Below are 10,222 nucleotides of genomic sequence, written 5' to 3' on the forward strand. Positions count from 1 at the left end.
CTAAGTGGTAGATTTCCTCTGAGGCTAACATTTAGGATTTAGACATTGTTAAAGTCCTATTCTGAGGCTAACATCTTCCTCTCAAGTTCGGATAAATTTGAATTCTAACCACTGACACATGTACAAAGTATCCCCTTGCCACCCTGTTAAGAGCTAAAGAGTTCCTGAACAGAGAAGAATTTCTCTTTCATTGCTTCCCAAGAACTGGATCTAAAAACTATTCTGTAGAAATAATCTTGAGGGTGATAAAGGTGACCATGAATCGGGGCCCACACAGATCCTATGTCATATTGACACTGAGCTCGGATCACTGGCAAGTTTTGCTCTTCAAGCCATTGGCACTGACTTTTTTAGCACAAAACACCACATGTATTATGCTGTCATCAGAGCCATCCTCGGTGATAATTGCAACATGCCAACAATGAAAACAGCCAGCCCTGGATCCCATGGCCTACTTCTGAAAGGAACTGCATGGCCTTACAATTATCACTCAGACTGGCAGGGCGAAGGGGAGGGTGAGAGCAGCAGGAGAAGAAATCTTTTCAATCTGGATGAACAGATCAGCTGCCTGGGACACCATGCTGTTCTGGCCAAGCCAGAGTCCCTGTGACATCATGCCCTACTCTCATACTGTCAGCAGAATTCCCTGAGGACAGCAGCTGCTGCCGCCTACAAACGACTGTCTCTGCTCGCTCCACTTGGGAACGCGCGCACGCCGCTTCTTCTTTCCTTCTTTTCCGTGAGGCTGTTCGTGTCCTTTCTACTCACCCAAGGTGCTGAGTTCTGGGAGGATGAGGATGCTGGGAGATCACGTGTTCGTGATAGCTAGGGGACACCACAGGTGTATTATTATTACTATTATTATTCTTTCCTATCTATGCCAGGATGTGAAAGAGTTTGGGAAGTGCAGATAATATGATTGGAAGAGACTCAAATAGTATATCATTTATCATTAATAAAACAAGGTTAAAGTGCAAAGAACTCAAGGATAGCTAAATTCTTATTTCCTGGAAAATAGGGAAATTATGTCAGATATCTAAATTCTGCCTCCTAATTATTCATTTTGTGATCTATGATAAGACCATAATTATATCCAAATAACCAGAAAATTCAAATGTCCTGGTTTTCAGGTGTCCGGGGTTCTGTGGTTCAAAGTGAAGCTCCTTAACACTAGAGTCCTATGGGATTCTGAAGGGCCTCTGCATCATTGAAGGCTAAAGTGTTCCTTGTCATTATTGGGTATTTGATTGCAATCTAATTCACCATGAAATTGCAATCCATTTATGATGTGGCATTAGAATGTTTTACAGTTTTATCACCATAAATTTAGCTCTCCAGAGGTACTTTGACTGAGATTAAGCTAATTTACTAAATCCTCAGTAAGAGAATAGGGATTGTGCCTTGGTTATGGAGTTGTAACCATTGCACCCAGATTTTTTAACTTTGTTACTTTGTCAACCAGGTTGATGGAGAGACTTGTCTTGGTCTTCTACCCAACGGTCATTATCTTTTCTTAAAATTAAGTGTGACACATTTCAAGATGCTATATTTTTAAGAACGATACGGAAGGAGCAAGATTTAAAGAAATCAAGTCTTATGCTTTCTACTAATCCTTAACTTCTATCCATTTGGGCTTCAGTCAATCCATGTCTCTAGACCACAGTGGATTGTTTCTTTCCTTCACTCTAAAACAGATTATTCCTGGGAATTTGGCAATAGAATCCCAGGACTCCAGACCAAGTTGGCATCAAAAGTCTCTGAGTTCACTTTCCCAGACAACAAAGCAACCCACCACCATATGCATTTGACTTCTGGTCCTAAACCAATACTCTTGCCATTCCCTTGGTGGCCATCTTCCTTTTTTTTTTGTTAACCTAACTGCAAGTGTCATGACAGACTGACCTGTTAGTATGCTCTAGATATGCAATATTCTCTGATATTATCTTTTTTTGATCAAGATTTCTTCTGCTCAATTTTCAAATCCAGTTTCTTCTCCTACTCTTTCTTTTTGCTTTCCAGAATCTAGTTTTTAAGTTGTATTTACTGGTAATCTGTATGTGATCATGTCCCAAGCAACCAACACCTTGCCTGTGACAAAATGCTAGGCTAACAAAATCTTAAGCTACCTTGGAAGCTGTTTTCTAAAAGTGCTAGTGTTTTTAAAAATTGCTAAATAAGGATTTTAAAACACCTCGTACATGTGGATGTTCAATAAATATTAATTTACATGTACCCAATTTATTTGACATTTCCTTTACTGTCAATCAATAAAAAATTATTAAACTGCAGCAGCCTGCGCAGAAGTCTGGGGGAAAAAGACGAAGTATTAAATATTATTGTCTCTGCCTTGTTGAGTTGGCAATGAGTTGAGATTAAAGACCAACACTTGGCCAACAGTAAAGAATACAAAACAGTTTATGTTCAGCTACTTAAACTGTGGCAGAATGTACATATGGCAGAATGAGGAAGCACGGCTGATTTCTTGAGTTGTGGGGCCGTCAAGTGTGGCCTTCTGAAGGCAGATAGCTGGGCCTGGGAGAATCTCAAACATAGGAAGTGCAGGCCTCAGGACAGGAGCACACACACAAAACACGCCAGATATTAACCCTCTCGATAAATTTGAGCTAAATTAATTCAATTCAACTAAAAAGAAAAAGACATGATTACTTTATTAGGAAGACCTTTGAAAGTCTGACTAGTCCAGCTTCTCATCTCCCAGTATGTCATCTCTTCACCCCTCCAAGCAAATACAAATTGGAGCTATTTTTAAAGACCTGCAGGCGGATTTCACAACCTTCTTAGGTGACTCGGCCTATTACCAGCCCTTGCTAGGAAGCAAGCTTACCTGTGAAGATAATGTTATAGTCCTACCCTCCTCTAAGCCCTGCTTCTTCCTTTTTCTGTCCTCTGTGATTTTATACAGAGTGCTGGTTACTCTTCTTTGGGTTAGAGGCCCTTTGAGTAATTAAGTCTGTCTTTGGTTTTCTCTTCTTTGTTCCCAAACTATTTCTGTATTCAAACATTCCTGTTTCCCTTCCTGCAGGGTTTTTCTTTGTTCATTCTGGCCTTCTGGCAGCAAGAGGCCTGTGTCCCTTCCATTCCCTGCAGGCCTGAGGAAGAGTGGTGACCCCCCTGGGTGAGGACAGCCCTCCCCCAGGGCCCCTCAGCCCACACTGTGCCAGCCCCCGTGGGCACCTAGGAAATGCAGCAGGGGAAGAAGGTAGTCTGGTTCTAGTGATGGCTATGAGGTGAATAGATTATAGCTGCATCTCAGTAGCTGCCTCTGGAACATCCAGCAAACCACCTCATCACGATCTGAGAGATGAGGGTTACAGAGAAATAAGAACTGTGAAAGGAGAGAGAACTGCCTTGCGTTCCTGTTTCTGAGCTACACATCTAGCCTCAGGGATGTTCATTTTCACTACATTGTGCGTATAATGGGAGAGATGTTTCACCTTCACTAGCGATGACCACTGGTTTCTCACCCTAAAGACACGATGTTCTTCCTACCATTCCCCAGCTCAAGAGCATGACAACGGCTTTTTTTTTTTTTTTTTTTTTTTGCCTGTAGCACCAGCTTGGAATTCCTCTGCCTGATTTTCAAGGCATCCAGTAACCTGGCCCAGTCTACCCATCCAACCACATTTTTTCATGATTTCCTGGAGTGTTCCCTTTGCTCTATTAGAGTGATCTATTCATCCACTCCAGCATAAGCCACTCCTGTTCCTACCACTATCCTTCACTAACATGATATGGAAAGCTGTCCCTCCCTGTCTCCTCTCTACAAAAGCCAATGAATTCTTCTAGGCCCCCTTCAATTTTCTCTTAGAATTAGAGATTCTCAAAATTGGAAGGGAGCTTTAAGGTTACCCAATCCAGCACCTAGCTCATAATAGAATCCTATGGCTTGAAGAGGGGGGGATCTAGAACAATCCCAAGATATGACAATATGGGGGGGGGGGATCAAACTTATTTTTATAAAGTGGTGGCCAAAAGCCCAAGATGGAGTCTTCACAGTGACCACTGGATGGGCCCAGAGTAAATGTCTAACCTTCCTGAAAGTAGTACATAGCCAAGATGGGGCAAGGGAATGTGTCTTGAAAGCGGATGAAGGAGGCATGTAGTTGGGAGGCTGGGGCAGCCCCATGGGTTTAGGGACCTGAGCTATGGTATTGCTCTTCTGTTGAGGTTCAATGTTTAGAAATGGTGTCTTAAGGAAGAAGGGGCCCCAAGGAGGACCACTGTTGGAAGCATTTGCCTGCCTACTTTATAGAAAGTGTTCCTCCTGGGGCATGCTCTAGGCAGCTCCAGGAGTGCTGGACAAGGCATATATGCCTAAGTTCATGTTTGGTTATGCACATTCTGAAGTCTGTGACACCTATTGATCCATCTTTGCCCTTGAGAAAAGACTTTGCATTGCATGCACTCCCTGAGAAGCCAGAAGATCAACGGGCATCAATGTTGGCTCCTTGAGAGAGGTCACTCTGCTTGGTGAGAGCCGATAAGTAAAAATAGACGCCCCAGTGGAGCCTCTTGGGCAAATGACTTATTCATGGGTTCTAAATTATTGAGGTCATTGAAGAGAGTGCTATTTTTAATCTTTAGGAGAGGAGAAAATGGGGTGAACTGGGCTTTAGGGAAGGCTATGTCTTCATAGGACAAAAGGTGGATGGTGTAAATGGTGACTGAAAAGAAGAGGGTAAACGCATGCACCTTGTGATGGGCACGTGCTCAGTGGTCGACCCTCAGAAGCCTTGTGTCTGTAGACAAGTCTGCCTCATTTGCAGCCACTAAGCATGAGGAAGGGCCCTTTGCAGAGCTGGGTTGGCATTGCAGGCAGGTGCTTTAGCTAGAGTGATTTTACAGGAAGAGCTCTCTGCCACATAATACTGTCCCCACCTTTTATCACTTTTCCAGAGTTTGAAGGCTTTGTTTTTCCCTTGAAATGTAAATGCTCCCTGGGAAACTTCACACATTAAAGGTCTATCAGTTGCCACCTCAATTTTTGGTGAATGCTTCTGCAAGGAAAAGAATCAATAGTTGATTGAGAGAAAAATGGGATGCAAAACAGTCCTTGCAGAGAGGGTAGGGGAGGAGGGTTGCAGTAGATGAAGGGCCTGGGATGTAGAATCATAGACATGAGGATCTTGAAAGAAAGAACGGAAAAATTGACAAAGGCAATCATATACTTGAAGACCAAGTACTTTCCCTGCACTGTCCCTGAGCTCCTTAAGGTATCCTGGAAGATTTTCTCTTCTACCCATTTTTCATCTCCTTAGAACAACTTCTTATCCAGATTTGATCAGTAAGTATTTGTAGATAGCCTACAATATGTTCAGCCTTATGTGTAGATTGCTGGTTTTTTCACTTAATATTCCTTTTTTTATTAATTTTTTTTTTTTTTTGTGAGAGAGAGAGAGAGAGAATGCACAGGCAGGTGAGCAGTGGGGAAGAGCAAAGAAAGAGGGAGAGAGAGAATCTTAAGCAGGCTGCATACCCAGTGAGGAGCCCATCGCAGGGCTGAACCCCCAACCCTGAGATCATGACCTGAGCTGAAATCAAGAGGCGGGTGCTTAACCAACCAAGCCACCCAGGTGCCCCTTAATATTCCTTTAACCTTTATTTCTTGGTGCCCTTTACCCATTGAACATTCTTTTTGACTTCTCAGTGTCTTCCATTTCTAACACTGGGAATTCCTCAGATTTGTGAGGTTGTGCTTACCTCCAACTTGATAAGCTTCCTTACAATTATGACATGAGTTCTAATCTACCCCACCCCGGACATGAGCCTTCACCTGCCCCAAACATGGAAGTGGAGGCTGGTGGCCCAGGCAGACAGGGGTGCTGCAGAATTCCTTCTGGGAAGAAGCAATGTGGCATTAGCAAACTGCAGTATCTGTGCTGTCTTCGTGGAACCAGCTCCATGGACTGCCCATCCATTCCTCCTAAAGATTCAATGAGCTAACCAATATCTTCTGCTTAAATTCACAAAGGTTGATACCTGTGGTGTCAAACTTAGAGTTTTGATTTTTAAAATTTATTCAACGTGTGTAAGTTTTTTTTTTTTAAAGATTTATTTATTTATTTATTTATTTGAGAGAGAGAGAGAGAAACAGTATGAGAGGGGATAGGGTCAGAGGGAGAAGCAGGCTCCCCGCTGAGCTGGGAGCCCGATGTGGGACTCGATCCCAGGACTCCGGGATCATGACCTGAGCCGAAGGCAGTTGCTTAACCAACTGAGCCACCCAGGCGCCCTCAACGTGTGTAAGTTTTTTAATGTACCAGCACTTTACACACATTAACTCATTTCATTCTAATCACTAAGTCTCTGAAGTAGGAACGATTATTATCCCCATTTTATACACAGAGAAACCAAGTTACCAAGAAGATACATAATTTGCCTTAGATGACTCTGTTGGTCAGGGGCAGACCTGGGATTCCAATCCAGGTTCTTAATCCTTCTGTTCCCCTGCCTCCCAGACAGGTCTCGCCCCACGTCTTACCCTGCAACTCTCCCCACTACTCGAACCTGACCTTGTGCTTGGACATTCTTCATCCTGTAATGAACCATAATGGCCAGTGTCTAGACTGACCTGGTTACTTTGCCAAACGAAGTCATTAAAACCAAGGGTAGGTATTTTCCTTCTGAGACCTACAAATACTTCATGACAATTATGAGAAACAATAGTTTGTGAAAAAATTTAGTGAGTGCATCAACTACGTAGCTGTGTGAATGCCTAATACTTTTTAGACATAAGGAGGAAATATTGCTGTCAGGGAGCAGCAAGGCCAAAAGAAATATTGATATTGATTCAAGCCAATTTATGAGACCATTCCTGGTGGGCAATAGGCTATGTTGAAATTTTGGATAAAGTAGGCTATTTCTGTGTTGGATATTGAGAAGAAATCTGTGATAAATAACATTGCTGGTTCTGAGGGGTTTTATGGTTTTTGTTTTTCACTCTTTGTCTTTCTCATTTCAAGCCCGCTGTCTTCATATTAATTGGTTCATGATCCTGAGCAAAGCAGTAACCGGCATCTAAAAATACATGCCTCTCACTCTTTCCCTGCCGCCGCCCAGTCGCGCGGAGGCGGAGGGTCGCGTGCAGTCAAGATTCGGCTACACTCGTAATCCACCGCCACGGCCGAGGAAGGCATTGCTGCCGGAGGTGTAATGGACGTTAATACTGCTTTACAAGAGGTGCTGAAGACCGCCCTCATCCACGATGGCCTACCACGTGGAATTCGCGAAGCTGTCAAAGCCTTAGACAAGCGCCAAGCCCATCTTTGTGTGCTTGTATCCAACTGTGATGAGCCTATGTATGTCAAGTTGGTGAAGGCCCTTTGTGCTGAACACCAAATCAACCTAATCAAGGCTGATGACAACAAGAAACTAGGGGAATGGGTAGGCCTCCGTAAAATTGACAGAGAGGGAAAACCCTGTGAAGTGGTTGGTTGCAGTTGTGTGGTGGTTAAAGACTATGGCAAAGAGTCTCAGGCGAAGGATGTCATCGAGGAATACTTCAAATGCAAGTAATGAACAAATAAACTTGGTTCTTGTTCCCAAAATAAATAAATAAATAAATAAATAAATAAATAAATAATAAAAATACATGCCTCTCAGTGGGCAGGGAACCAAGCAAGGAGAACTGTAGTTCCAAAGACCCATCAGTGCCATTTATTCCTTCTGAATCTGTCACAGCCTCCTCCTTCTGCTGGCTATTGCTAAGTGTCCAGCATCCCCTTTGAAGAGTATTTTAAAAAACAATGCAATTGCATTCCACTTATGTCACATATATAATTGAGAGATTTGCCAGAAGATTCCAGTATGTGAAAGGATTTTTTTTTTTTTTTAAATAAATGAAAGGCAACAGTTGAGGATTGGTGAGAGAACAGGGGTCATACACATGGCAGTGGGGATCTGGGTAAAAAGTGGGAAGGAATGCTCAGATGGTGAGAGTAGAAAGGCGGAAATACTATAGCAAGGAGAAGTATGGAGTCTCCTTCTTGGCTTAAAGAAAAAAGAAAGTGCAGGGAACTGGAGGTTAGAACTGAGAGAGTAGCCCTGTCTCAAAGCAGGAGTGTATACATGCCATCAGGCCACCAGTGGGCTCTGACAGGCTGAGAATATAGAGGAAGCATCAAGAGGACCAGGAGGGAAGAGAACAAGAGAAGAGAATGAAATTAGGCATACCTGTGATACCATACTCTTCAAAATTCCAAGACCTTTACACAGTGTGTGTTTGGGCTAACAAAAATGCCCATGAAGTGTAGCCGATGTGTAAATAAACAAAAATTATAGGTTCAGATATTCTGCAAAATGAAGTATATTCTTTGACCCTAAAGATGCTTGCAGCCCACAGAATAGGACTCTGGGTGGCATAATTAGGAGCCTCTCCATTTATCTTCCCCAGTCACATGAAACATTATCCCGTTTTCTCAAATCTCACTCATTCTTTAGGACCTGACCCAAACCCCGTCTCTTCCACAAAGGGGTCAATGGTAACTCTAATCTTGCTGACCAGACTTCCCTCTAAAATCCGATTAAATTCAGAGTCTCTGCCACGCAGCATAAAAAAAACCAGGTACTTCTAATCTGTATTGGATTGTTTCCTTGTTTGCTGTGAGTTAGTCTCTTCTATTCAGGAGCTGAGCTTCTGAAGAGGCTAATTTATCACATACTTTTATATTGGGTGCTTTTATGTCTTCCAAACTCCTGGCAGAGAAGGAAGCAACTTAACTTTCAGCTGCAAATAAACAAAAACTCCAGCTCAAACTAGCTTAAACAAGAAGGACATTTCTTATCTCATGTAGTGAGAGGATCAGCAACAGGGTGAGCTCTAGGCTTTGGCACGTTGAGGTCCCAGCTCCATCTCTCTCTGTGATGCTCTCCCTTCTTTTATGAGTTGATTTCAACCTTCAAGCCAGTAGGAAAATGGCTGTAGCCATTCCTGAGCCCCTTCAGTCATGACAATATCTGGAGAGAGAAAATACCTACAAGAATGTGGAGACTTCTTCTATAACTTCTCCAGTAGACTCTATCTCACACCTATTAGCCAGAATTGAGTTACATGACATTTCTTCAACTATGTGAGGAGGTGGGATTACCATGATGGGCTGCAAATTGCCCCAGAACTGAGGACAAGATCATCTTCCTCCAAGTCATGTGTGGTAAAGGAGGTGAGATATTTGAAGAGAAAGGAAAACAGGAGGATGAGCATTGGATAGACAACAAGTGGTGAACTGGGGCTGCCTCGTGCAGGCTTGTAAGAGTCAACTGTTAGATTTAGGAAATTTGAACATTAGTGGTTCAACACAGTCACTATCAAAAATTAAGTTATGTAAGCTTCCAATGTAAGTATATTAAAGCAGAGGTAACAAATACTCAAAAGTCATCACTTCCTAATTATTTTTACTACATCACACTATTATCTATGCTTTTGCTGTTATTTGCAGTTGCATCTGCATGGTGGAAATACCATGTAATGGAAAGCTACTGTGCATTCTCAACCCTGCATTCAGTGACATCACACTGACCATTTGAAAAAAGCCATGGTGTGAGTATTTACACCATGGAGATAGTCAAATGATACAAACCAGGGCTTGATTTATTGCTTTGCTGATTGTCTAGATTTAAGGTGGTGATGGAGAAAACGTTACCAATGCAGATTAAACTTAAAAGTGTGTTATGTCTGTAGCTATTATATTATGAATAGCACAAAATATTGAAGAAGTATTCCTCCAGGTTTCAAAAGCCATTATTTGAATCAGCAAAGTCATTTGCATCACTAAAAAATATCTTCCTTGTTTCACTTTCATATTACTCATTAACATAAATGAGCATATCCACCAACATTCAGATCAGAGTTACACTCATTTGTTACCTACACAGACTAATTATGGAGACAAGAGTTCAGAAAAAAATCAACAAAAGCATTCTGTGAGAATCAATTGGCTTTATGAAATTTACAATAAAAAGTATTGTATATTTTATTATTATTTATAAGCTATATGTTGCACACCCTTTATATTAGTAAAGTCTATAACATAAAGAACTAATACATATAGTACATATACTATATACAGCATGTATCATTTTATATGTAAATATATATTTCCCCTGCCCCTGGAGAGCCTGTGATTTAGCATTTATCAGCACAACACTGGGACCACCAATGTATTTATTAGACCACAACATCCTCAATGACCAACCAACTATAGTT

General features: G+C 42.0%; 1 pseudogene; it reads left to right on the plus strand.

Annotated features, from left to right (window-relative positions):
* The first annotated feature begins 7,131 nt into the window (after window positions 1-7,131).
* LOC118546429 (small ribosomal subunit protein eS12 pseudogene) lies at window positions 7,132-7,893 on the plus strand (annotated as a pseudogene).
* The last annotated feature ends 2,329 nt before the right edge of the window (window positions 7,894-10,222 follow it).

Source organism: Halichoerus grypus, chromosome 8 (assembly GCF_964656455.1).
Source record: "Halichoerus grypus chromosome 8, mHalGry1.hap1.1, whole genome shotgun sequence".
Taxonomy (NCBI): Eukaryota; Metazoa; Chordata; class Mammalia; order Carnivora; family Phocidae; genus Halichoerus; species Halichoerus grypus.